Source organism: Oncorhynchus keta, unplaced genomic scaffold (genome assembly GCF_023373465.1).
Source record: "Oncorhynchus keta strain PuntledgeMale-10-30-2019 unplaced genomic scaffold, Oket_V2 Un_contig_1422_pilon_pilon, whole genome shotgun sequence".
Classification (NCBI taxonomy): domain Eukaryota; kingdom Metazoa; phylum Chordata; class Actinopteri; order Salmoniformes; family Salmonidae; genus Oncorhynchus; species Oncorhynchus keta.
Genome location: NW_026278615.1, coordinates 34,703 through 60,551, shown reverse-complemented (window position 1 = coordinate 60,551; position 25,849 = coordinate 34,703). Strand labels below are relative to the sequence as shown.

The 25,849-nt window shown below is 46.0% G+C and overlaps 1 pseudogene; it reads right to left on the bottom strand.

The window, feature by feature from the left end:
• Nucleotides 1–25,849, bottom strand: part of LOC118382447 (SH3 and multiple ankyrin repeat domains protein 3-like) — a 76,874-nt pseudogene that overhangs the window by 21,779 nt on the left and 29,246 nt on the right.

The following is a 25,849-nucleotide window of genomic DNA, read 5'->3' as shown; positions in this document are numbered from 1 at the left end:
AGTGGCCTGACCACCCATGGTCCAGGCTGCACATAGACTTTGCAGGTCCTTTCGTGGGTCACATGTTCCTTGTCATGGTGGACGCACACTCCCAGTGGCTGCAGGCTATCATCATGAGCAACATCTCAGTGACCACAACAATCGAAAAGCTTCGGCAGGTGTTTTGCAACCCTTGGTCTGTCTGACTCTCTTGTGTCCGACAACGCAACAAACCTGTGATTTGTTCCAAGAATGAAAGCGGAGAAACGGGACTCGCCATGTCTGCAGCGCTCCGTTTCACACGGCCTCGATGACTTAGTGGAGCGGGCTGTGCAGACACTGAAAGAGATGACTGGGGGAACCAGAACAACTAAGCTCTCTGGGTTCTTGTTCCAGTACCGCATCATGCCACAAACAACAACAGGTCAAGCCCCAGTTGAGATGTTGATGGGCAAAAAGACAAAAGCCTTGATCTACCGAGTCCGGACATCGAAGCACGAGTGGAACGTAAGCAGGAGAAACAAAAAGAGAGACATGACCACCACGCGAGGCACGCAGTTAAAACCCAATGACACTGTCTCTATCCAGAACTTCATAAGCAGCCAGCGTTAGTTCCCAGGTATCATTTTGAGTCAGAGCTGTCCAGTCTCCTCTGTGGTCAAACTGACTGATGGTCGAGTCATACGCAGACACAAGGACCACATCTGCCTGGACTATGACAAAGAAAAGGCCACGGTTGCAGACAGAACCACGGCGGGTAGTATACAAGTTGAAACCCCACAGGAAACAGTATCTGAGGAGCAAGGGCATTCAGTGGTTCCTACAGAGGATGATGGACTTTCTTTCACAAACACCCAACCTGCTCCACTGGGAGACGCCTTCGTGGCACAGCAGGAGTACTGCGCAGAATACAGCCACAAGCTTCCTGAAAGACTAACTCTGTAGTTGAGACTGAGAGGCTTGTGGTGTTAACGTTTGTTTGGAACAGCAGACTTTGTTGAAAATAAATAATGACTGTCATTTTTTGTTTGTTTACAATTACAGTACCACTAGCAGAAGTTCTAAAGTGTTGAAAAGAAAAGACAACGTAGTTAATCTGATGCTCTTTCCTCACAGGGGGGATTGAAATTAAGGGAGAAGTGATATAGAGTGGACACTATATCAATAATGACATTCAAAATGTTATTGTACTTAGTATAGTATGTTAGTATAGTATGTTATTGTACTGCAGTATAGTATGATTACTATTCATGTGTTCATGGTTATTATTGGCCTTGACCTTTCCCCTTTGATGATGTCATCACCCAGAGTTGTACCTGTTCAATGTGACTCTACCACAGGATGAGTGGGCTGTATCGGTTTGCTGTGTTTGTACCGACATCAACCTCTCTCTGAGTGCCTTCGATGAATTTCTATCCAACTCTTTCTTTCCCCTCCTTGCCTTTTTTGACCTCACCGTTTCCCAGTCCCCTCCCACTTTCCCAGTCCCCTCCCACTTTCACAGTCCACTCCCACTCCCACAAGGCAGGCAATACACTTCCGGTTACTAGTCCAACGCTCTAACCACTAGGCTACCCTGCCGCCCTTTTCTGTCTCCCTTTCCTCCAAACCCTTGTGACTCAGCCCCTACCCAGATAGTCATTGTCCATCAAAATCTTCGCTCTCTCTCTCCCACTACTCTCTCCTCTTCTAGCCTATAATATCTCCCTTCTGCTAAATCCTTCTCCATCCTGTCTCCTAACTCTGCCTCTTCGACCATACTCTCCTCCCTTTCTGAATGCTTTGACTCACACTGTCCTCTTTCCTCCCGGCCGGCTTGGCCCTCCCGGCAGGCTTGGCCCTCCCGGCCGGCTCGGCCCTCCCGGCAGGCTCGGCCCTCCAGGCAGGCTCGGCCCTCCAGGCAGGCTCGGCCCTCCAGGCAGGCTCGGCCCTCCAGGCAGGCTCGGCCCTCCCGGCAGGCTCGGCCCTCCAGGCAGGCTCGGCCCTCCCGGCAGGCTCGGCCCTCCCGGCAGGCTCGGCCCTCCAGGCAGGCTCGGCCCTCCAGGCAGGCTCGGCCCTCCCGGCAGGCTCGGCCCTCCAGGCAGACTCGGCCCTCCAGGCAGGCTCGGCCCTCCAGGCAGGCTCGGCCCTCCCGGCCGGCTCGGCCCTCCCGGCCGGCTCGGCCCTCCCGGCCGGCTCGGCCCTCCCGGCCGGCTCGGCCCTCCCGGCCGGCTCGGCCCTCCCGGCAGGCTCGGCCCTCCCGGCCGGCTCGGCCCTCCCGGCAGGCTTGGCCCTCCCCGCCTGCTCCATGGCTGAGTGACTCATTGTGAGTTTACAGAATAGGGCTTCAGGCAGCGGAGCAAAAAAGGAGGTAGACTAAACATCCGTTCAATCCCTCCTTTCTACCTTCTCTTTCTCTGTATCTGCTGCTAAAGACACTTTCTACTAAATGTCAAACTTCTGCCTTTAACCCTGGGAAACTATTTTCCATATCCTCGCGGCAGTCCTTCTGTAGCTCAGTTGGTAGAGCATGGCGCTTGTAACGCCAGGGTAGTGGGTTCGATTCCCGGGACCACCCATACGTAGAATGTATGCACACATGACTGTAAGTCGCTTTGGATAAAAGCGTCTGCTAAATGGCATATATTATTATTATTATTATTATCCTCCCTCCTTAATCCTCTACCTCCTCCCTCTATGCGGACAACTTTGTCAACCACTTTGAAAAGAAGGTTGACGACATCACTTCCTCATTCACTCAGCCTATAGAGTTCTCTGGTCCCACTCAGACAGAACTACTCTACACCTTGACCCCTTTCTCTCCTCTTTCTCGATGAAATACTGCGATTAGTGAGGTCTGGCCACCTGACAACCTGCCTGTTCAACCCCACCCCCTCCTCCCTTGTCAAGACCATCTCTGGAGACCTTCTCCCATTCCTCACTTCCCTCTTCCCTGACCACCTTCCCCCCTCTGATTTCAAAATGGCCCTAGTCGCTGTGGAGAGGATCTGTGTTTGCACAATGTACTCTCACTACTGGTGTCCCCCAGGGCTCGGTTCTAGGCCCTCTCCTCTTCCTCTTCTCTCTATACACCAAGTCACTCAGCTCTGTCATATTCTCACATGGTCTCTCCTATCACTGCTATGAGGGTGGCCCTCTCCTCTTCTCTCTATAAAGCAAGTCACTCAGCTCTGTCATATCCTCTCATTGGTCTGTCCTATCACTGATATGAGGATGACACTTAACTACTTTTCTCCTTCCCCCTTCTGACACCCAGGTGGCAGCACGCATCTCTGCGTGCCTGGCAGATATCTCAGCTTGGATGTCAGCCCGCCCGTCAGGGTTACCTGAAGAGGTAGGGTGGGTTAGGGTCAGGGTTACCTGGAAGAGGTAGGGTGAGTTAGGGTCAGGGTTACCTGGAAGAGGTAGGGTGGGTTAAGGTCAGGGTTACCTGGAAGAGGTAGGGTGGGTTAGGGTCTGGGTTACCTCAAAAGGTAGGGTGGGTTAGGGTCAGGGTTACCTGAAGAGGTAGGGTGGATTAAGGTCAGGGTTACCTGAAGAGGTAGGGTGGGTTAGGGTCAGGTTTACCTGAAGAGGTAGGGTGGGTTAGGGTCAGGGTTACCTGGAAGAGGTAGGGTGGGTTAGGGTTACCTGAAGAGGTATGGTGGGTTAGGGTCAGGTTTACCTGGAAGAGGTAGGGTGGATTAGGGTTACCTGGAAGAGGTAGGTTGAGTTAGGGTCAGGGTTACCTAAAGAGGTAGGGTGGGTTAGGGTTACCTGAAGAGGTAGGGTGGGTTAGGGTCATGGTTACCTGGAAGAGGCAGGGTGAGTTAGGGTCAGGTTTACCTGAAGAGGCAGGGTGAGTTAGGGTCAGGTTTACCTGAAGAGGTATCAGGGTGGGTTAGGGTCAGGGTTACCTGGAAGAGGTAGGGTGGGTTAGGGTCAGGGTTACCTGGAAGAGGTAGGGTGGGCTAGGGTGAGGGTTACCTGGAAGAGGTATGGTGGGTTAGGGTGAGGGTTACCTGGAAGAGGTAGGGTGGGTCAAGGTTACCTGGAAGAGGTAGGGTGGGTCAGGGTTACCTGGAAGAGGTAGGGTGGGTCAAGGTTACCTGGAAGAGGTAGGGTGGGTCAGGGTTACCTGGAAGAGGTAGGGTGGGTCAGGGTTACCTGGAAGAGGTAGGGTGGGTCAGGGTTACCTGGAAGAGGTGGGGTGGGGCATGGTTACCTGGAAGAGGTAGGGTGGTGGGCGTCCAGGTCCACAGCCAGATGGAAGCAGATCACTGTCTGAAGACTGTTTCAGTAGAGGATCCCTGAGAGCAGAGCGACCACGGCCCAGGGGAGAACGCAGCCTGGGCTTCAGGCTCTGGGAGTCTGAGGTGGTGGAGGGCAGGGTTTTCGGGGTGGCAGTGAAAGGCTGTGGGGATTCTGGGGAGGGCAGGGTGGGGGGCAGGCTGGGGGCCGGGGTGCTGCTGGGGGATAAGATGTTCTCTATGTGAGGGTCTCCCTCCTCCACCCCTGAGTCTGGAGCTGACTCCCCTCCTCCCCTGCCCTCACCTGCCTGGGGTCTCCGTGGTGACAGGCTGAGGGAGGAGGGGGGCTGGGTGGGGGAGGGGGGCGTGGCAAACACCAGGGGAGGAGACACCAGACCAATCTTACGAAGCTCCTCCCTCGTTTCCTCATCACTGGATGACAGCAGTGCCGGGGGCAGGGTCACCGTGTAAGGCCCGCCCTCCAGACTCTTCCTCCTCTCTGATTGGCCCTGGGTTACCGTATAAGGCCCACCCTCCTCCTCTGAGCTGCCAACGGTCAGACTTCTCCTCCTCTGTAATTGTCCATGCAGCGCCTCAATCAGCTCTTCCCCCAGACCCCGTCCTGCCGGCTGGCTTTCATTGGTTATATTGATGGTCACCTGACTGATGGGAGGGAGGGGCATAGCCTGCCAACGCTCGGGGGAGGGCACAGCAGGAGATGTGACTCCGCCTTCTGTCTCTGGCCGCTCTACGACTGGCCGCTCCAGCTGTCCTTCAAGGAAAATGGGTGGGTTGATACGTTTATGATGGAGCTCAGGGCTGGTCAGGGGAGGAGGGGTTCGTTTGGGCCTGGGCTCGGGGCTGGGTGAGTGTGCGTGTTTCGGCCTGGGCTCAGGGCTAGGTGAGTGTGCGTGTTTGGTTCTGGGTTCAGGGCTGGGTGTGCGTGCAGTGAGAGCTCGTTCGCGGGCAGCGAGGGCCAGGGCGAGGGGGGAGGAGGGGTCCAGAGGCTTGCCTGTCAGTGGGTGGAGAAAGGTGGAGTGGGGGGAGGAGGAGGGGGAGAGGACGGGGATGGGGGGCGGCAGCTCCCCCAGGTCATCTACAGAGTGGGACTGGGTCAGTAGGATGGGAGGGGGCTCTGAACCCCCTCCCTCCACAGACAGGAAGAAGGAGGACCTACGGCCCTGAGGGGGCGTGATCCGTATCTGAGCACGCTCAGTGAGCACCTGCTGCTGGTATAGCTCTGCCCTGCTGGGCCCCTCCTCCACCTGCAGCTGTTTGAGGAGAGGAGTCTTGCGGCGCTGAGGCTTGCTGGGGGGGGCAGGCAGCTGACCCACGTTGGCATACGGGTTCTCTACTGGTCGGCCACGCCTCCTGTTGCTGCTGCGCTCCCCTGGAGGGTTAGGGCTGGGGGCAGGGCTGGTTCTGGAGAGGATGCTGGGGCTGGGGGCAGGGCTGGTTCTGGAGAGGGGGCTGGGGGCAGGGCTGGTTCTGGAGAGGGGGCTGGGGGAGGCAGCAGGGCTGGTTCTGGAGAGGGGGCTGGGAGAAGCAGCAGGGCTGGGTCGGGACAGGCCCAGCCCTGCTGTAGCCCCAGAAGGTCGGCCTAGGGGGGCAGACTCTGCAGGTAGATAGCCTGGTACAGGTGAGTCCTGCAGGATGATCATGGAGCGAGCTTTCCTCTGCCGCTCTGCATGGCTCCGAGACGTTGGCGAATCACAGACCTCGTGCAGCCTAGGTTCCGCCCCCGGCTTGAAGCTGGAGTGTGATTGATCGGCTGCTCGCTGCGGGGGAGGTGGAGGGCAGAAGGCCGGTGGCGGGCCAGAGTCCAGGAAGTAGTGAGAGGGGGGAGGAGGGGGGGCAGTCTGGGGAGGAGGAGGTATGAAGCCATCAGTCATCGAAGAGCTCCTTGGAAACCGATGCTCTCCAATCAGTGCAGAGATCCTGTCATCCTCTGGTGCACCTGCAGGGGAGAGACTGGGATATTATAACCTGAATATAACCTTAACCTCTAAAGGTATAAGCCTGGGGGGTCAGTCTCCAATCAGTGCAACCTCTAAAGGTGATAAGGGGGGTTGTCAGTCTCTCCAATCAGTGCAGAGATCCTGGGGGGGGTTGTCAGTCTCTCCAATCAGTGCAGAGATCCTGTCATCCTCTGGTGCACCTGCAGGGGAGAGACTGGGATATTATAACCTGAATATAACCTTAACCTCTAAAGGTATAAGCCTGGGGGGTTGTCAGTCTCTCCAATCAGTGCAGAGATCCTGTCATCCTCTGGTGCACCTGCAGGGGAGAGACTGGGATATTATAACCTGAATATAACCTTAACCTCTAAAGGTATAAGCCTGGGGGGGAAATCCAGAGATCTAAAGGTATAAGCCTGGGGGGGGGGGTTGTCAGTCTCTCCAATCAGTGCAGAGATCCTGTCATCCTCTGGTGCACCTGCAGGGGAGAGACTGGGATATTATAACCTGAATATAACCTTAACCTCTAAAGGTATAAGCCTGGGGGGGGGGAACCTCTAAAGGTATAAGCCTGGGGGGGGTTGTCAGTCTCTCCAATCAGTGCAGAGATCCTGTCATCCTCTGGTGCACCTGCAGGGGAGAGACTGGGATATTATAACCTGAATATAACCTTAACCTCTAAAGGTATAAGCCTGGGGGGGGTTGTCAGTCTCTCCAATCAGTGCAGAGATCCTGTCATCCTCTGGTGCACCTGCAGGGGAGAGACTGGGATATTATAACCTGAATATAACCTTAACCTCTAAAGGTATAAGCCTGGGGGGGGGTTGTCAGTCTCTCCAATCAGTGCAGAGATCCTGTCATCCTCTGGTGCACCTGCAGGGGAGAGACTGGGATATTATAACCTGAATATAACCTTAACCTCTAAAGGTATAAGCCTGGGGGAACAGTCTCTCCAATCAGTGCAGAGATCCTGTCATCCTCTGGTGCACCTGCAGGGGAGACTGGGATATTATAACCTGAATATAACCTTAACCTCTAAAGGTATAAGCCTGGGGGGTTGTCAGTCTCTCCAATCAGTGCAGAGATCCTGTCATCCTCTGGTGCACCTGCAGGGGAGAGACTGGGATATTATAACCTGAATATAACCTTAACCTCTAAAGGTATAAGCCTGGGGGGGGTATAAGCCTGGGGGGTTGTCAGTCTCTCCAATCAGTGCAGAGATCCTGTCATCCTCTGGTGCACCTGCAGGGGACGGAGACTGGGATATTATAACCTGAAATAACCTAACCTCTAAAGGTATAAGCCTGGGGGGTTGTCATCTGCACATGGGGGAACACTTTTTCACGGGAGTGGACCCTCTTGCCTCGCCTTTCCTCTCTACCAAGGAAACCATCCTTTGGTTTTGCTGGGATATTATTATCTGAATATAACCTTAACCTCTAAAGGTATAAGCCTGGGGGTAGCTGGCTCCAATCAGTCAGACTGTCATCCTCTGGTGCAATGCCATGGTTCGCCAGATTCTGGGAATATAATGTAATTGTCTCACCGAAGGACTTGAATTCCACGAGAGCTGATATGGCCTTAACCTCTCAAAGGTATAAGCCTGGGGGGTTGTCTGGTCTCTCCAATCAGTGCAGGATCCTGTCATCCTACTGGTGAACACTGACAGGGTGAGACCACACCACATATTATAACCTGAATATAACCTTAACCTCTAAAGACCTGGGGGAACCTCTAAAGTATAAGCCTGGGGGACAAAGGTATAAGCACAGTCTCTCCAATCAGTGAGATCCTGTACCTGAGGTGAACCTCACTGGGATGAATAAAGAATAAACCACAAAGTGAATCACCAGTAAATCGTGACTGGTGAATCAGCAGTGAATAAGCCGTTACTGAGTGAATCAGCAGTAAATCGTGACTGAGTGAATCAGCAGTGAATCGTGACTAAGTGAATCAGCAGTAAATCCTGACTGAGTGAATCAGTGTGAATCCTGACTGGGTGAATCAGCAGTAAGGTAAGCCTGGGGGGTTGTCATCGTCGTCATCCTCTGACTGAGTGAATCAGCAGTATAATCCTGGGGGGTGAGTGAATCAGTGACAGAGTGAATCCTGACTGAGTGAATCAGCAGTAAATCGTGACTGGTGAATCAGCAGTGAATCAACCTCTAAAGTATAATCATGACTGAGTGAATCAGCAGTGAATCGTGACTGAGTGAATCAGCAGTAAATCCTGACTGAGTGAATCAGCAGTGAATCGTGACTGAGTGAATCAGTGACAGTGAATCGTGACTGAGTGAATCAGCAGTGAATAGTGACTGAGTGAATCAGCAGTAAATCGTGACTGAGTGAATCAGCAGTAAATCCTGTCATCCTCTGGTGAACCTGCAGAGTGAATCGTGACTGAGTGAATCAGCAGTAAATCGTGACTGGGGGGGTGAAATCAGCAGTAAATCCTCTGTGACTGAGTGAATCAGCAGTGAATAACCTGAATATAACTGGTGAATCAGCAGTAAATCGTGACTGGGTGAATCAGCAGTAAATCGTGACTGAGTGAATCAGCAGTGAATCGTGACTGAGTGAATCAGCAGTAAATCAGGTGCACCTGCAGGGGAGAGACTGGGATATTATAACCTGAATCGTGACTGAGTGAATCAGCAGTAAATCGTGACTGAGTGAATCAGCAGTGAATCGTGACTGGGTGAATCAGCAGTAAATCGTGACTGAGTGAATCAGCAGTAAATCCTGACTGAGTGAATCAGCAGTGAATCGTGACTGAGTGAATCAGCCTCTAGTAAATCCTGTGACTGGCAGTGAATCAGCAGTAAATCGTGACTGAGTGAATCAGCAGTGAATCGTGACTGAGTGAATCAGCCTCTAGTATAATCCTGACTGAGTGAATCAGCAGTAAATCGTGACTGAGTGAATCAGCAGTAAATCGTGACTGAGTGAATCAGCAGTAAATCGTGACTGAGTGAATCAGCAGTAAATCGTGACTGAGTGAATCAGCAGTGAATCGTGACTGAGTGAATCAGCAGTAAATCGTGACTGAGTGAATCAGCAGTAAATCGTGACTGAGTGAATCAGCAGTGAATCGTGACTGAGTGAATCAGCAGTGAATCGTGACTGAGTGAATCAGCAGTGAATCGTGACTGAGTGAATCAGCAGTAAATCGTGACTGAGTGAATCAGCAGTGAATCGTGACTGAGTGAATCAGCAGTGAATCGTGACTGAGTGAATCAGCAGTAAATCGTGACTGAGTGAATCAGCAGTAAATCGTGACTGAGTGAATCAGCAGTGAATCGTGACTGAGTGAATCAGCAGTAAATCGTGACTGAGTGAATCAGCAGTAAATCGTGACTGAGTGAATCAGCAGTAAATCGTGACTGAGTGAATCAGCAGTAAATCGTGACTGAGTGAATCAGCAGTAAATCGTGACTGAGTGAATCAGCAGTAAATCGTGACTGAGTGAATCAGCAGTAAATCGTGACTGAGTGAATCAGCAGTGAATCGTGACTGAGTGAATCAGCAGTAAATCGTGACTGAGTGAATCAGCAGTAAATCGTGACTGAGTGAATCAGCAGTAAATCTGTGACTGAGTGAATCAGCAGTGAATCGTGACTGAGTGAATCAGCAGTAAATCGTGACTGAGTGAATCAGCAGTGAATCGTGACTGGGTGAATCAGCAGTAAATCGTGACTGAGTGAATCAGCAGTGAATCGTGACTGAGTGAATCAGCCTCTAAATCGTGACTGAGTGAATCAGCAGTAAATCGTGACTGGTGTGAATCAGCAGTGACTCATCCGACTTACGTTGATCTCTTGTTGAGTAATTCGTCTGCTGGTTGGTCGCTGCTTCACGGTGGCCGCTCTGTAGTCCGCCTCCAAGGGGCATTTTCTCATCATAGCCTCCTGGGACCCAGTCAACATCTCGTCCAGCTTTTCTGAAATACAACAAAGTAACAGTACAACACAGTACCAATTAGCACTAGTACTACATAGCACTATAACACAGTACTCAACACAGTACCAATTAGCACTACACAGTACTACATAGCTCTACAACACAGTAGTCTACAACACAGTACAAACACAGTACCACATAGCACTACAACACAGTACTACAACACAGTACTACAACACAGTACCACAACACAGTACCACATAGTACTACAACACAGTAAGCACTACAACACAGTACACTACAACACAGTACTACAACACAGTACAACACTACACAGTACAGAGCACAGTACCACATAGCACTACAACACAGCACAACCACATAGCACAACAACACAACACAACACATAACTACAACACAGTACCACATAGCACTACAACACAGTACCACATAGCACTACAACACAGTACCACACAGTACTACAACACAGTACCACATAGCATTACAACACATAACTACAACACAGTACAGCAACACAGTAATACATAGCAGTACTACACAGTACTACATAGCACTACACAGTACTACATAGCACTACACAGTAAAACACAGTACACATAGCACTACAAAGTACTACATAGCACTACAAAGTACTAATCATTTACAGTTACATTTAAGTCACTTACAGACACAGCTATTATCCAGAGCACTTACAAATTAAGCCTGGGGGGTTCACCTTATGACATCCAGTGGAACAGCAGGGACTTTACAATAGCACTAAATCTTTTAAGGGGGGTGAAAGGATTACTTTATCCTATCCTAGGTATTCCTTAAAGAGGTGGGGTTTCAGGTGTCTCCACAGTGGTGATTGACTAGCACTGTCCTGGCACACGTGAGGGAGTTTGTTCCACCACAGGGGGCCAGAGCAGCTACAGTTTTGACTGGGCAGAGCGGGAACTGTACATATCCTCAGTGGTAGGGAGGCGAGCAGGCCAGAGGTGGATGAATATAACTACAACCCTTGTTTGGGTGTAGGGCCTGATCAGAGCCTGAGATTACTGAGGTGCACTTCCCCTCAACAGCTCCATAGCACTACAACACAGTATTACATATCACTACAACACAGTACATAGCACTACAACACACACATTACAGGATACACCATGGTCTTGCACTACTGGATGCAGTCTTTAACTGGAAGCCAGTGGACCTGCAGGATGGGATGACTACAAACAACTTGGGAAGGTAACACTAGACAACACAGTATTGCATAGCACTGGATGAGTTGTCAGGGGTTTAATGGCACAGGCAGGGAGCCCAGCCAACAGCAGTTGCAGTAATCCAGACATTACATAGATGACAAGTGCCTGGATTAGGACCTGCGCCGCTTCACAGTGTGTAGGCAGGGTCGTACTCTGCAACATGTTGTATTAGCATGAACCTACAGGAACGGGCACCGTTGATGTTACAGAACGACACTACAGGATCACAGTAGGTTCTTAGCACTCTGGGACAGGACACAATGGAGTTGTCTAAACATAGCAGATCATGGAACACAGTCCTTCCCCGGGAGGAAGAGCAGCTCCTGTCTTGCAGGTTCAGCTTGATTACATGATCCTCATCCACACTGAGTATTTCTGCCAGACATGCAGAGATGCAGTCATCCTCCTGCACCTGGTCACAACACAGGAATTACATACCTGAATATAACTTAATTGTATAACACAGTTGTCATAGCACTAGCAATGAGTAGGAGAGACCATGTACATTATGACAGACAAGTGACTTGGTGTATACATAGCACTATAACACAGTAACATTACAGAGGGTATAGCAACAGAGTACCATAGCACTACACCAGTGGTGAGATTACATAGCGCATGGTGCACTACTAGACAGATTCTCGCCACGCCACCTGGTAGGAGCAGACCTGTCAGTATTACAATTATATAGGACAATATTACATAGCGTGGGCCGCACAACGGGACATTATGCCCAACTCTAAGAGGGTGGACAGGAGGATCTGATGGTTCACAGTAGAAGGCAGCCGATAGGTCACAGGATGAGAGCAGAGGAGCACTTAACTTATAAGCACTGCAGCGCCTACAATGATACAGAGAAGACAGTCTCAGTTGAATGACTAGTATTAAACCTGACTATTTACAAGAAGGTATTCTGAGAGAGATACATAGCAGCTGGCAACATTAGGACTACAACACGTTCAAGAGTTTTGGAGAGAAAAGAAAGACTATACTGGTCACAGTTGTTGACATCGGAGGGACTACAACACAGTGTAGGTTTTAGCCTACAACACAGTATTACATAGCACTACTACACAGTATTACATAGCACTACTAAGGGACATAGCCAGAGGTCAGGGATGAGTTGATGACAGGTGACATAGTACAACACAGAAGGTCTCCGGAAATGGTCTGGACAACACAGGATTACATAGGGTCAACTACAGGTTGTTACATAGTGCACTACACCGGCCGTCACAAGACACAGATTTCATCTGGACAGAGCACTACAGACAAGAGGTCAGACTACAACAAAGGGTAGGGCATAGCACTACTACACAGTATTACATTAACTACAACACAGTATACATAGCACTACTACACAGCAAACACTACAATCAGTATGTACATAGCACTACTTTTCAAAATGGTTGACTACATAGTCATCTGCACTAACACAGTATTACATAGCACTACTATTCAGGAGGGCACTACTGGCAAAGAGCTTACATTAGCAGGCAATGCTTATTAATTTACAACAGTATTATAGCAAGTGGCTTTAGCACTACAACACAGAGATAGAGGAGGAAAATGTACATAGCACTACAAACAGGATGCCAGGTCCGCATAGCACTACAACCTCACAGTATTACATTACATGCCCACAGTATTACATAGCCTACTGTGACACAACAGTCATCGAGCCACTACAGGGGACACAGGCCTGGATTATAGGGGACATAGAGAGTCAAAGGATGCAGAAAGGGAGGAGAGGAGGGTTGCAGGCAGACACAGATAGGTTGGACAAGGTTTGACAGAGGCAAGAGATGACATAGGATGGAAGAGGAACACAGTATTACATAGCACTACAAGGTTGGGACGGGCGCACTACACCATCCGTACTACAGTGTGGGAAGTGTTGGATGAGAGCGAGAGGGAAAACTACAAGGTAGTGGTCGGAGACAGTATTACAAGCACTACTGGAAGAACAGCATCTAGTAAAGATGAGGTCAGCAGTATTGCCTAGCACTTGTGACACAGGGGGACATGAGAGGGTGAGGTCAACACAGTATTACATAGCACTACACAGTAACACACAGTACTACATAGCACTACACAGTAAAACACAGTATTACATAGCACTACACAGTAACACTACAGACACAGTATTACATAGCACTACATTACATAGCACTACACACATAGCACTACTAAAACACAGTATTACATAGCACTACAACACAACATTACATAGCACTACAACACAGTATTACATAGCACTACAACACAGTATTACATAGCACTACAACACAGTATTACATAGCACTACTACACAGTATTACATAGCACTACAACACAGTATTACATAGCACTACTACACAACATTACATAGCACTACTACACAGTATTACATAGCACTACAACACAGTATTACATAGCACTACAACACAGTATTACATAGCACTACTACACAGTATTACATAGCACTACAACACAGTATTACATAGCACTACTACACAACATTACATAGCACTACAACACAGTATTACATAGCACTACTACACAACATTACATAGCACTACAACACAGTACAATTCCAACACAACACACACTCACCCCCTCGTCTCCTCCTGGCAGAGGCTTACAGGAGAAAGTACAGATCAGGTCACTCACTGTGTGTGTGTGTGTGTGTGTGTGTGTGTGTGTGTGTGTGTGTGTGTGTGTGTGTGTGTGTGTGTGTGTGTGTGTGTGTGTGTGTGTGTGTGTGTGTGTGTGTGTGTGTGTGTGTGTGTGTGTGTGTGTGTGTGTGTGTGCGTGTGTGTGCGTCTCTCGCTCTTTCTCTCTCTCCTACCTATCTCTTCCAGTTCAGCAGTCATAGATTTGGAGCGCAGTGTGAGCGACGTGCTGGGTGCTCTCTTAGGCGGAGGAGGTGCTGTTGGGGGATGTCAGCCAATCAAATGAGTCACAGCATGACCAAAACCCATCCATTCACCTTTATCACAGAAACACACACACACACACTGTCCCGTACCTTTCTTACGGACTAAGTCGGACTCAGGTTTGCGTGTGACTGAAACAACCTTCATCAGCAGTTGACTTCCTCCCTGACGGATCAGTGACACCACCTGTCTATGACCCACCTTCACACACATCACTGCCATTTACATACACACACACACACACACACACACACACACACACACACACACACACACACACACACACACACACACATAGCACTACAACACATAGCACTACATAGCACTACAACACTGTCTACATGACCCACACACTTCACCACATCACTGCCATTTACCTGACACACACACACATTCAACATACAGAGTACAACACTGTCTACACCCACCTTCACCACATCACTGCCATTTACCTGACACACACACACATTCAACATAGGGTTAGGGTTACATAGCACTGCAGAGTACAATTACAGTTAGTAAGAATGGGGGTGGACCCACCAATCACTACAGTTAGTGAAGAATACATACACATTACAGTTAGTGAAGAATGGGGGTGGCAGCCATACAATTACAGTTAGTGAAGAATGGGGGGTGGAGCCATACAATTACAGTTAGTGAAGAATGGGGGTGGAGCCATACAATTACAGTTAGTGAAGAATGGGGGGTGGAGCCATACAATTACAGTTAGTGAAGAATGGGGGGGTGGAGCCATACAATTACAGTTACTGAAGAATGGGGGTGGACCATACAATTACAGTTAGTGAAGAATGGGGGTGGAGCCATACAATTACAGTTAGTGAAGAATGGGGGTGGAGCCATACAATTACAGTTAGTGAAGAATGGGGGGTGGAGCCATACAATTACAGTTAGTGAAGAATGGGGGTGGAGCCATACAATTACAGTTAGTGAAGAATGGGGGTGGAGCCATACAATTACAGTTAGTGAAGAATGGGGGGGTGGAGCCATACAATTACAGTTAGTGAAGAATGGGGGTGGAGCCATACAATTACAGTTAGTGAAGAATGGGGGTGGAGCCATACAATTACAGTTAGTGAAGAATGGGGGGTGGAGCCATACAATTACAGTTAGTGAAGAATGGGGGTGGAGCCATACAATTACAGTTAGTGAAGAATGGGGGTGGAGCCATACAATTACAGTTAGTGAAGAATGGGGGTGGAGCCATACAATTACAGTTAGTGAAGAATGGGGGGTGGAGCCATACAATTACAGTTAGTGAAGAATGGGGGGTGGAGCCATACAATTACAGTTAGTGAAGAATGGGGGGTGGAGCCATACAATTACAGTTAGTGAAGAATGGGGGTGGAGCCATACAATTACAGTTAGTGAAGAATGGGGGTGGAGCCATACAATTACAGTTAGTGAAGAATGGGGGGTGGAGCCATACAATTACAGTTAGTGAAGAATGGGGGTGGAGCCATACAATTACAGTTAGTGAAGAATGGGGGTGGAGCCATACAATTACAGTTAGTGAAGAATGGGGGGTGGAGCCATACAATTACAGTTAGTGAAGAATGGGGGGTGGAGCCATACAATTACAGTTAGTGAAGAATGGGGGTGGAGCCATACAATTACAGTTAGTGAAGAATGGGGGTGGAGCCATACAATTACAGTTAGTGAAGAATGGGGGGGGTGGAGCCATACAATTACAGTTAGTGAAGAATGGGGGGTGGAGCCATACAATTACAGTTAGTGAAGAATGGGGGGTGGAGCCATACAATTACAGTTAGTGAAGAATGGGGGGTGGAGCCATACAATTACAGTTAGTGAAGAATGGGGGTGGAGCCATACAATTACAGTTAGTGAAGAATGGGGGTGGAGCCATACAATTACAGTTAGTGAAGAATGGGGGTGGAGCCATACAATTACAGTTAGTGAAGAATGGGGTGGAGCCATACAATTACAGTTAGTGAAGAATGGGGGTGGAGCCATACACTACTACAGTTAGTGAAGAATGGGGGTGGAGCCATACAATTACAGTTAGTGAAGAATGGGGGTGGAGCCATACAATTACAGTTAGTGAAGAATGGGGGGTGGAGCCATACAATTACAGTTAGTGAAGAATGGGGGGTGGAGCCATACAATTACAGTTAGTGAAGAATGGGGGTGGAGCCATACAATTACAGTTAGTGAAGAATGGGGGGTGGAGCCATACAATTACAGTTAGTGAAGAATGGGGGTGGAGCCATACAATTACAGTTAGTGAAGAATGGGGGGTGGAGCCATACAATTACAGTTAGTGAAGAATGGGGGGTGGAGCCATACAATTACAGTTAGTGAAGAATGGGGGTGGAGCCATACAATTAGTTAGTTAAGAATGGGGGGTGGAGCCATACAATTACAGTTAGTGAAGAATGGGGGTGGAGCCATACAATTACAGTTAGTGAAGAATGGGGGTGGAGCCATACAATTACAGTTAGTGAAGAATGGGGGGTGGAGCCATACAATTACAGTTAGTGAAGAATGGGGGTGGAGCCATACAATTACAGTTAGTGAAGAATGGGGGTGGAGCCATACAATTACAGTTAGTGAAGAATGGGGGGTGGAGCCATACAATTACAGTTAGTGAAGAATGGGGGTGGAGCCATACAATTACAGTTAGTGAAGAATGGGGGTGGAGCCATACAATTACAGTTAGTGAAGAATGGGGGTGGAGCCATACAATTACAGTTAGTGAAGAATGGGGGGTGGAGCCATACAATTACAGTTAGTGAAGAATGGGGGTGGAGCCATACAATTACAGTTAGTGAAGAATGGGGGTGGAGCCATACAATTACAGTTAGTGAAGAATGGGGGTGGAGCCATACAATTACAGTTAGTGAAGAATGGGGGGTGGAGCCATACAATTACAGTTAGTGAAGAATGGGGGGTGGAGCCATACAATTACAGTTAGTGAAGAATGGGGGTGGAGCCATACAATTACAGTTAGTGAAGAATGGGGGGTGGAGCCATACAATTACAGTTAGTGAAGAATGGGGGTGGAGCCATACAATTACAGTTAGTGAAGAATGGGGGGATGGAGCCATACAATTACAGTTAGTGAAGAATGGGGGGGTGGAGCCATACAATTACAGTTAGTGAAGAATGGGGGGGTGGAGCCATACAATTACAGTTAGTGAAGAATGGGGGGGTGGAGCCATACAATTACAGTTAGTGAAGAATGGGGGGGTGGAGCCATACAATTACAGTTAGTGAAGAATGGGGGGGTGGAGCCATACAATTACAGTTAGTGAAGAATGGGGGGGTGGAGCCATACAATTACAGTTAGTGAAGAATGGGGGGGTGGAGCCATACAATTACAGTTAGTGAAGAATGGGGGGTGGAGCCATACAATTACAGTTAGTGAAGAATGGGGGTGGAGCCATACAATTACAGTTAGTGAAGAATGGGGGGTGGAGCCATACAATTACAGTTAGTGAAGAATGGGGGGTGGAGCCATACAATTACAGTTAGTGAAGAATGGGGGTGGGAGCCATACAATTACAGTTAGTGAAGAATGGGGGGTGGAGCCATACAATTACAGTTAGTGAAGAATGGGGGTGGAGCCATACAATTACAGTTAGTGAAGAATGGGGGTGGAGCCATACAATTACAGTTAGTGAAGAATGGGGGGGTGGAGCCATACAATTACAGTTAGTGAAGAATGGGGGGGTGGAGCCATACAATTACAGTTAGTGAAGAATGGGGGGGTGGAGCCATACAATTACAGTTAGTGAAGAATGGGGGGGTGGAGCCATACAATTACAGTTAGTGAAGAATGGGGGGGTGGAGCCATACAATTACAGTTAGTGAAGAATGGGGGGGTGGAGCCATACAATTACAGTTAGTGAAGAATGGGGGGTGGAGCCATACAATTACAGTTAGTGAAGAATGGGGGGTGGAGCCATACAATTACAGTTAGTGAAGAATGGGGGGTGGAGCCATACAATTACAGTTAGTGAAGAATGGGGGGTGGAGCCATACAATTACAGTTAGTGAAGAATGGGGGTGGAGCCATACAATTACAGTTAGTGAAGAATGGGGGGATGGAGCCATACAATTACAGTTAGTGAAGAATGGGGGGATGGAGCCATACAATTACAGTTAGTGAAGAATGGGGGGTGGAGCCATACAATTACAGTTAGTGAAGAATGGGGGGTGGAGCCATACAATTACAGTTAGTGAAGAATGGGGGTGGAGCCATACAATTACAGTTAGTGAAGAATGGGGGGGTGGAGCCATACAATTACAGTTAGTGAAGAATGGGGGGTGGAGCCATACAATTACAGTTAGTGAAGAATGGGGGTGGAGCCATACAATTACAGTTAGTGAAGAATGGGGGTGGAGCCATACAATTACAGTTAGTGAAGAATGGGGGGTGGAGCCATACAATTACAGTTAGTGAAGAATGGGGGGTGGAGCCATACAATTACAGTTAGTGAAGAATGGGGGTGGAGCCATACAATTACAGTTAGTGAAGAATGGGGGGTGGAGCCATACAATTACAGTTAGTGAAGAATGGGGGTGGAGCCATACAATTACAGTTAGTGAAGAATGGGGGTGGAGCCATACAATTACAGTTAGTGAAGAATGGGGGGTGGAGCCATACAATTACAGTTAGTGAAGAATGGGGGGTGGAGCCATACAATTACAGTTAGTGAAGAATGGGGGTGGAGCCATACAATTACAGTTAGTGAAGAATGGGGGGTGGAGCCATACAATTACAGTTAGTGAAGAATGGGGGTGGAGCCATACAATTACAGTTAGTGAAGAATGGGGGGTGGAGCCATACAATTACAGTTAGTGAAGAATGGGGGGTGGAGCCATACAATTACAGTTAGTGAAGAATGGGGGTGGAGCCATACAATTACAGTTAGTGAAGAATGGGGGGTGGAGCCATACAATTACAGTTAGTGAAGAATGGGGGGTGGAGCCATACAATTACAGTTAGTGAAGAATGGTGATTTATTTGGGGGGGTTCGAGCTATACAATTACAGTTAGTGAAGAATGGGGGGGTGGAGCCATACAATTACAGTTAGTGAAGAATGGGGGGTGGAGCCATACAATTACAGTTAGTGAAGAATGGGGGGGTGGAGCCATACAATTACAGTTAGTGAAGAATGGGGGGGTGGAGCCATACAATTACAGTTAGTGAAGAATGGGGGTGGAGCCATACAATTACAGTTAGTGAAGAATGGGGGGGTGGAGCCATACAATTACAGTTAGTGAAGAATGGGGGGGTGGAGCCATACAATTACAGTTAGTGAAGAATGGTGATTTATTTGGGGGGGTTCGAGCCATACAATTACAGTTAGTGAAGAATGGGGGGGTGGAGCCATACAATTACAGTTAGTGCAGAATGGGGGGTGGAGCCATACAATTACAGTTAGTGCAGAATGGGGGGGTGGAGCCATACAATTACAGTTAGTGAAGAATGGGGGGGTGGAGCCATACAATTACAGTTAGTGAAGAATGGGGGGGTGGAGCCATACAATTACAGTTAGTGAAGAATGGGGGGTGGAGCCATACAATTACAGTTAGTGAAGAATGGGGGTGGAGCCATACAATTACAGTTAGTGAAGAATGGGGGTGGAGCCATACAATTACAGTTAGTGAAGAATGGGGGTGGAGCCATACAATTACAGTTAGTGAAGAATGGGGGGGGTGGAGCCATACAATTACAGTTAGTGAAGAATGGGGGGGTGGAGCCATACAATTACAGTTAGTGAAGAATGGGGGGGTGGAGCCATACAATTACAGTTAGTGAAGAATGGGGGGTTGGAGCCATACAATTACAGTTAGTGAAGAATGGTGATTTATTGGGGGGGTTCGAGCAAAACAATTACAGTTAGTGCAGAAATGTGATTTATTTGGGGGGGTTGGAGCCATACAAGTTAGAACTGCCACTGCTGTCATAATGAGACAGGTGCAATGTTGGGATCTCTATACATCTCTATGGTGAGTATAATGGAATAGGTACGCTGTGATATCTATACATCTCTATGGTGAGTATAATGGAATAGGTACACTGTGATATCTATACATCTCTATGGTGAGTATAATGGAACAGAAACACTGTGATATCTATACATCTCTATGGTGAGTATAATGGAATAGGTACGCTGTGATATCTATACATCTCTATGGTGAGTATAATGGAATAGAAACACTGTGATATCTATACATCTCTATGGTGAGTATAATGGAATAGAAACACTGTGATATCTATACATCTCTATGGTGAGTATAATGGAATAGAAACACTGTGATATCTATACATCTCTATGGTGAGTATAATGGAACAGAAACACTGTGATATCTATACATCTCTATGGTGAGTATAATGGAATAGAAACACTGTGATATCTATACATCTCTATGGTGAGTATAATGGAATAGATACGTTGTGATATCTATACATCTCTATGGTGAGTATAATGGAATAGATACGCTGTGATATCTATACATCTCTATGGTGAGTATAATGGAATAGGTACGCTGTGATATCTATACATCTCTATGGTGAGTATAATGGAATAGGTACGCTGTGATATCTATACATCTCTATGGTGAGTATAATGGAATAGGTACGTTGTGATATCTATACATCTCTATGGTGAGTATAATGGAATAGGTACGCTGTGATATCTATACATCTCTATGGTGAGTATAATGGAATAGATACGCTGTGATATCTATACATCTCTATGGTGAGTATAATGGAATAGGTACGCTGTGATATCTATACATCTCTATGGTGAGTATAATGGAATAGGTACACTGTGATATCTATACATCTCTATGGTGAGTATAATGGAATAGGTACGCTGTGATATCTATACATCTCTATGGTGAGTATAATGGAACAGAAACACTGTGATATCTATACATCTCTATGGTGAGTATAATGGAATAGGTACGCTGTGATATCTATACATCTCTATGGTGAGTATAATGGAATAGATACGTTGTGATATCTATACATCTCTATGGTGAGTATAATGGAATAGGTACGCTGTGATATCTATACATCTCTATGGTGAGTATAATGGAATAGGTACACTGTGATATCTATACATCTCTATGGTGAGTATAATGGAATAGGTACGCCATACAATACATCTCTATGGTGAGTATAATGGAATAGGTACGCTGTGATATCTATACATCTCTATGGTGAGTATAATGGAATAGGTACGCTGTGATATCTATACATCTCTATGGTGAGTATAATGGAATAGGTACGGTGTGATATCTATACATCTCTATGGTGAGTATAATGGAATAGGTACGTTGTGATATCTATACATCTCTATGGTGAGTATAATGGAATAGGTACGCTGTGATATCTATACATCTCTATGGTGAGTATAATGGAATAGGTACATACTGTGATATCTATACATCTCTATGGTGAGTATAATGGAATAAGTACGCTGTGATATCTATACATCTCTATGGTGAGTATAATGGAACAGAAACACTGTGATATCTATACATCTCTATGGTGAGTATAATGGAATAGGTACGCTGTGATATCTATACATCTCTATGGTGAGTATAATGGAATAAGTACGCTGTGATATCTATACATCTCTATGGTGAGTATAATGGAATAGAAACACTGTGATATCTATACATCTCTATGGTGAGTATAATGGAATAGGTACGCTGTGATATCTATACATCTCTATGGTGAGTATAATGGAATAGGTACGCTGTGATATCTATACATCTCTATGGTGAGTATAATGGAATAGGTACGCTGATATCTATACATCTCTATGGTGAGTGGAATAGGTACGCTGTGATATCTATACATCTCTATGGTGAGTATAATGGAATAGAAACACTGTGATATCTATACATCTCTATGGTGAGTATAATGGAATAGGTACGCTGTGATATCTATACATCTCTATGGTGAGTATAATGGAATAGGTACGCTGTGATATCTATACATCTCTATGGTGAGTATAATGGAATAGGTACGCTGTGATATCTATACATCTCTATGGTGAGTATAATGGAACAGAAACACTGTGATATCTATACATCTCTATGGTGAGTATAATGGAACAGAAACACTGTGATATCTATACATCTCTATGGTGAGTATAATGGAATAGGTACGCTGTGATATCTATACATCTCTATGGTGAGTATAATGGAATAGGTACACTGTGATATCTATACATCTCTATGGTGAGTATAATGGAATAGAAACACTGTGATATCTATACATCTCTATGGTGAGTATAATGGAATAAGTACGCTGTGATATCTATACATCTCTATGGTGAGTATAATGGAATAGAAACACTGTGATATCTATACATCTCTATGGTGAGTATAATGGAACAGAAACACTGTGATATCTATACATCTCTATGGTGAGTATAATGGAATAGGTACGCTGTGATATCTATACATCTCTATGGTGAGTATAATGGAATAGGTACGCTGTGATATCTATACATCTCTATGGTGAGTATAATGGAATAGGTACACTGTGATATCTATACATCTCTATGGTGAGTATAATGGAATAGGTACGCTGTGATATCTATACATCTCTATGGTGAGTATAATGGAATAGGTACGCTGTGATATCTATACATCTCTATGGTGAGTATAATGGAATAGGTACGCTGTGATATCTATACATCTCTATGGTGAGTATAATGGAATAGGTACGCTGTGATATCTATACATCTCTATGGTGAGTATAATGGAATAGGTACGCTGTGATATCTATACATCTCTATGGTGAGTATAATGGAACAGAAACACTGTGATATCTATACATCTCTATGGTGAGTATAATGGAATAGGTACGCTGTGATATCTATACATCTCTATGGTGAGTATAATGGAATAGGTACGCTGTGATATCTATACATCTCTATGGTGAGTATAATGGAATAGGTACACTGTGATATCTATACATCTCTATGGTGAGTATAATGGAATAGGTACACTGTGATATCTATACATCTCTATGGTGAGTATAATGGAATAGGTACGCTGTGATATCTATACATCTCTATGGTGAGTATAATGGAATAGGTACGCTGTGATATCTATACATCTCTATGGTGAGTATAATGGAATAGAAACACTGTGATATCTATACATCTCTATGGTGAGTATAATGGAATAGGTACGCTGTGATATCTATACATCTCTATGGTGAGTATAATGGAATAGGTACGCTGTGATATCTATACATCTCTATGGTGAGTATAATGGAATAGAAACACTGTGATATCTATACATCTCTATGGTGAGTATAATGGAATAGAAACACTGTGACACTATACATCTCTATGGTGAGTATAATGGAATAGGCGTTGTGATCTCTATACATCTCTATGGTGAGTATAATGGAATAGGTACGCTGTGATATCTATACATCTCTATGGTGAGTATAATGGAATAGGTACGCTGTGATATCTATACATCTCTATGGTGAGTATAATGGAATAGGTACGCTGTGATATCTATACATCTCTATGGTGAGTATAATGGAATAGGTACGCTGTGATATCTATACATCTCTATGGTGAGTATAATGGAATAGGTACACTGTGATATCTATACATCTCTATGGTGAGTATAATGGAATAGGTACATATCTATACATCTCTATGGTGAGTATAATGGAATAGGTACATATCAGGTGAGTATAATGGAACAGAAACACTGTGATATCTATACATCTCTATGGTGAGTATAATGGAATAGGTACGCTGTGATATCTATACATCTCTATGGTGAGTATAATGGAATAGAAACACTGTGATATCTATACATCTCTATGGTGAGTATAATGGAACAGAAACACTGTGATATCTATACATCTCTATGGTGAGTATAATGGAACAGAAACACTGTGATATCTATACATCTCTATGGTGAGTATAATGGAACAGAAACACTGTGATATCTATACATCTCTATGGTGAGTATAATGGAATAGGTACGCTGTGATATCTATACATCTCTATGGTGAGTATAATGGAATAGGTACGCTGTGATATCTATACATCTCTATGGTGAGTATAATGGAACAGAAACACTGTGATATCTATACATCTCTATGGTGAGTATAATGGAATAGGTACGCTGTGATATCTATACATCTCTATGGTGAGTATAATGGAATAGGTACACTGTGATATCTATACATCTCTATGGTGAGTATAATGGAATAGGTACGCTGTGATATCTATACATCTCTATGGTGAGTATAATGGAACAGAAACACTGTGATATCTATACATCTCTATGGTGAGTATAATGGAACAGAAACACTGTGATATCTATACATCTCTATGGTGAGTATAATGGAATAGGTACGCTGTGATATCTATACATCTCTATGGTGAGTATAATGGAACAGAAACACTGTGATATCTATACATCTCTATGGTGAGTATAATGGAATAGGTACGCTGTGATATCTATACATCTCTATGGTGAGTATAATGGAATAGGTACGCTGTGATATCTATACATCTCTATGGTGAGTATAATGGAATAGATACGCTGTGATATCTATACATCTCTATGGTGAGTATAATGGAATAGATACGTTGTGATATCTATACATCTCTATGGTGAGTATAATGGAATAGAAACACTGTGATATCTATACATCTCTATGGTGACAATGGAATAGACGTTGTGATACTATACATCTCTATGGTGACCCTAATGGAATAGATACATGTGATATCTATACATCTCTATGGTGAGTATAATGGAATAGGTACGCATATCTATACATCTCTAACCCTGGAATAGGTACACACATATCTATACATCTCTATGGTGAGTATAATGGAACAGGTAACACTGTGACATCTATACATCTCTAGGTGAGTATAATGGAATAGACACACACCTATACATCTCTAGGTACATAATGGAATAGATACATTCTGTGATATCTATACATCTCTAGGTGAGTATAATGGAACAGAAACACTTGATCACTAACATCTCTAGGTGAGTACATTACACTGTGATCCTATACATCTCTAGGTACATAATGGAACACCAGATACATTCTCTATACATCTCTATAGTTTGTGTTTACATTCTCCCCCGCCTAGGCCACGCCCTCCAGGTCATTCAGACTCCAGGTACTGCAGTGCCGGGAACCCTAGGGTACATTCTATTGGGGTCTCCGCTAACCCACAGACACACACACATTCTCACACAGACACACAGACACAGACACAGGTACATTCAGACAGACACAGACATTCACAACACAGACACATTCACAGAACACAGACACACACACACACACACACACAGACACACACACACACAGACACACTCAACACAGACACACACACACAGACACACACACAGACACACACACACAACACAGACACATTCACAACACACAGACACAGACATTCAACACAGACACAGACACATTCACACAGACACAGACACAGACACAGACACAGACACACAGACACATTCACAACCCTAGACACATTCTCCTAACACAGACACACTCAACAGACACATTCTCCTAACCCAC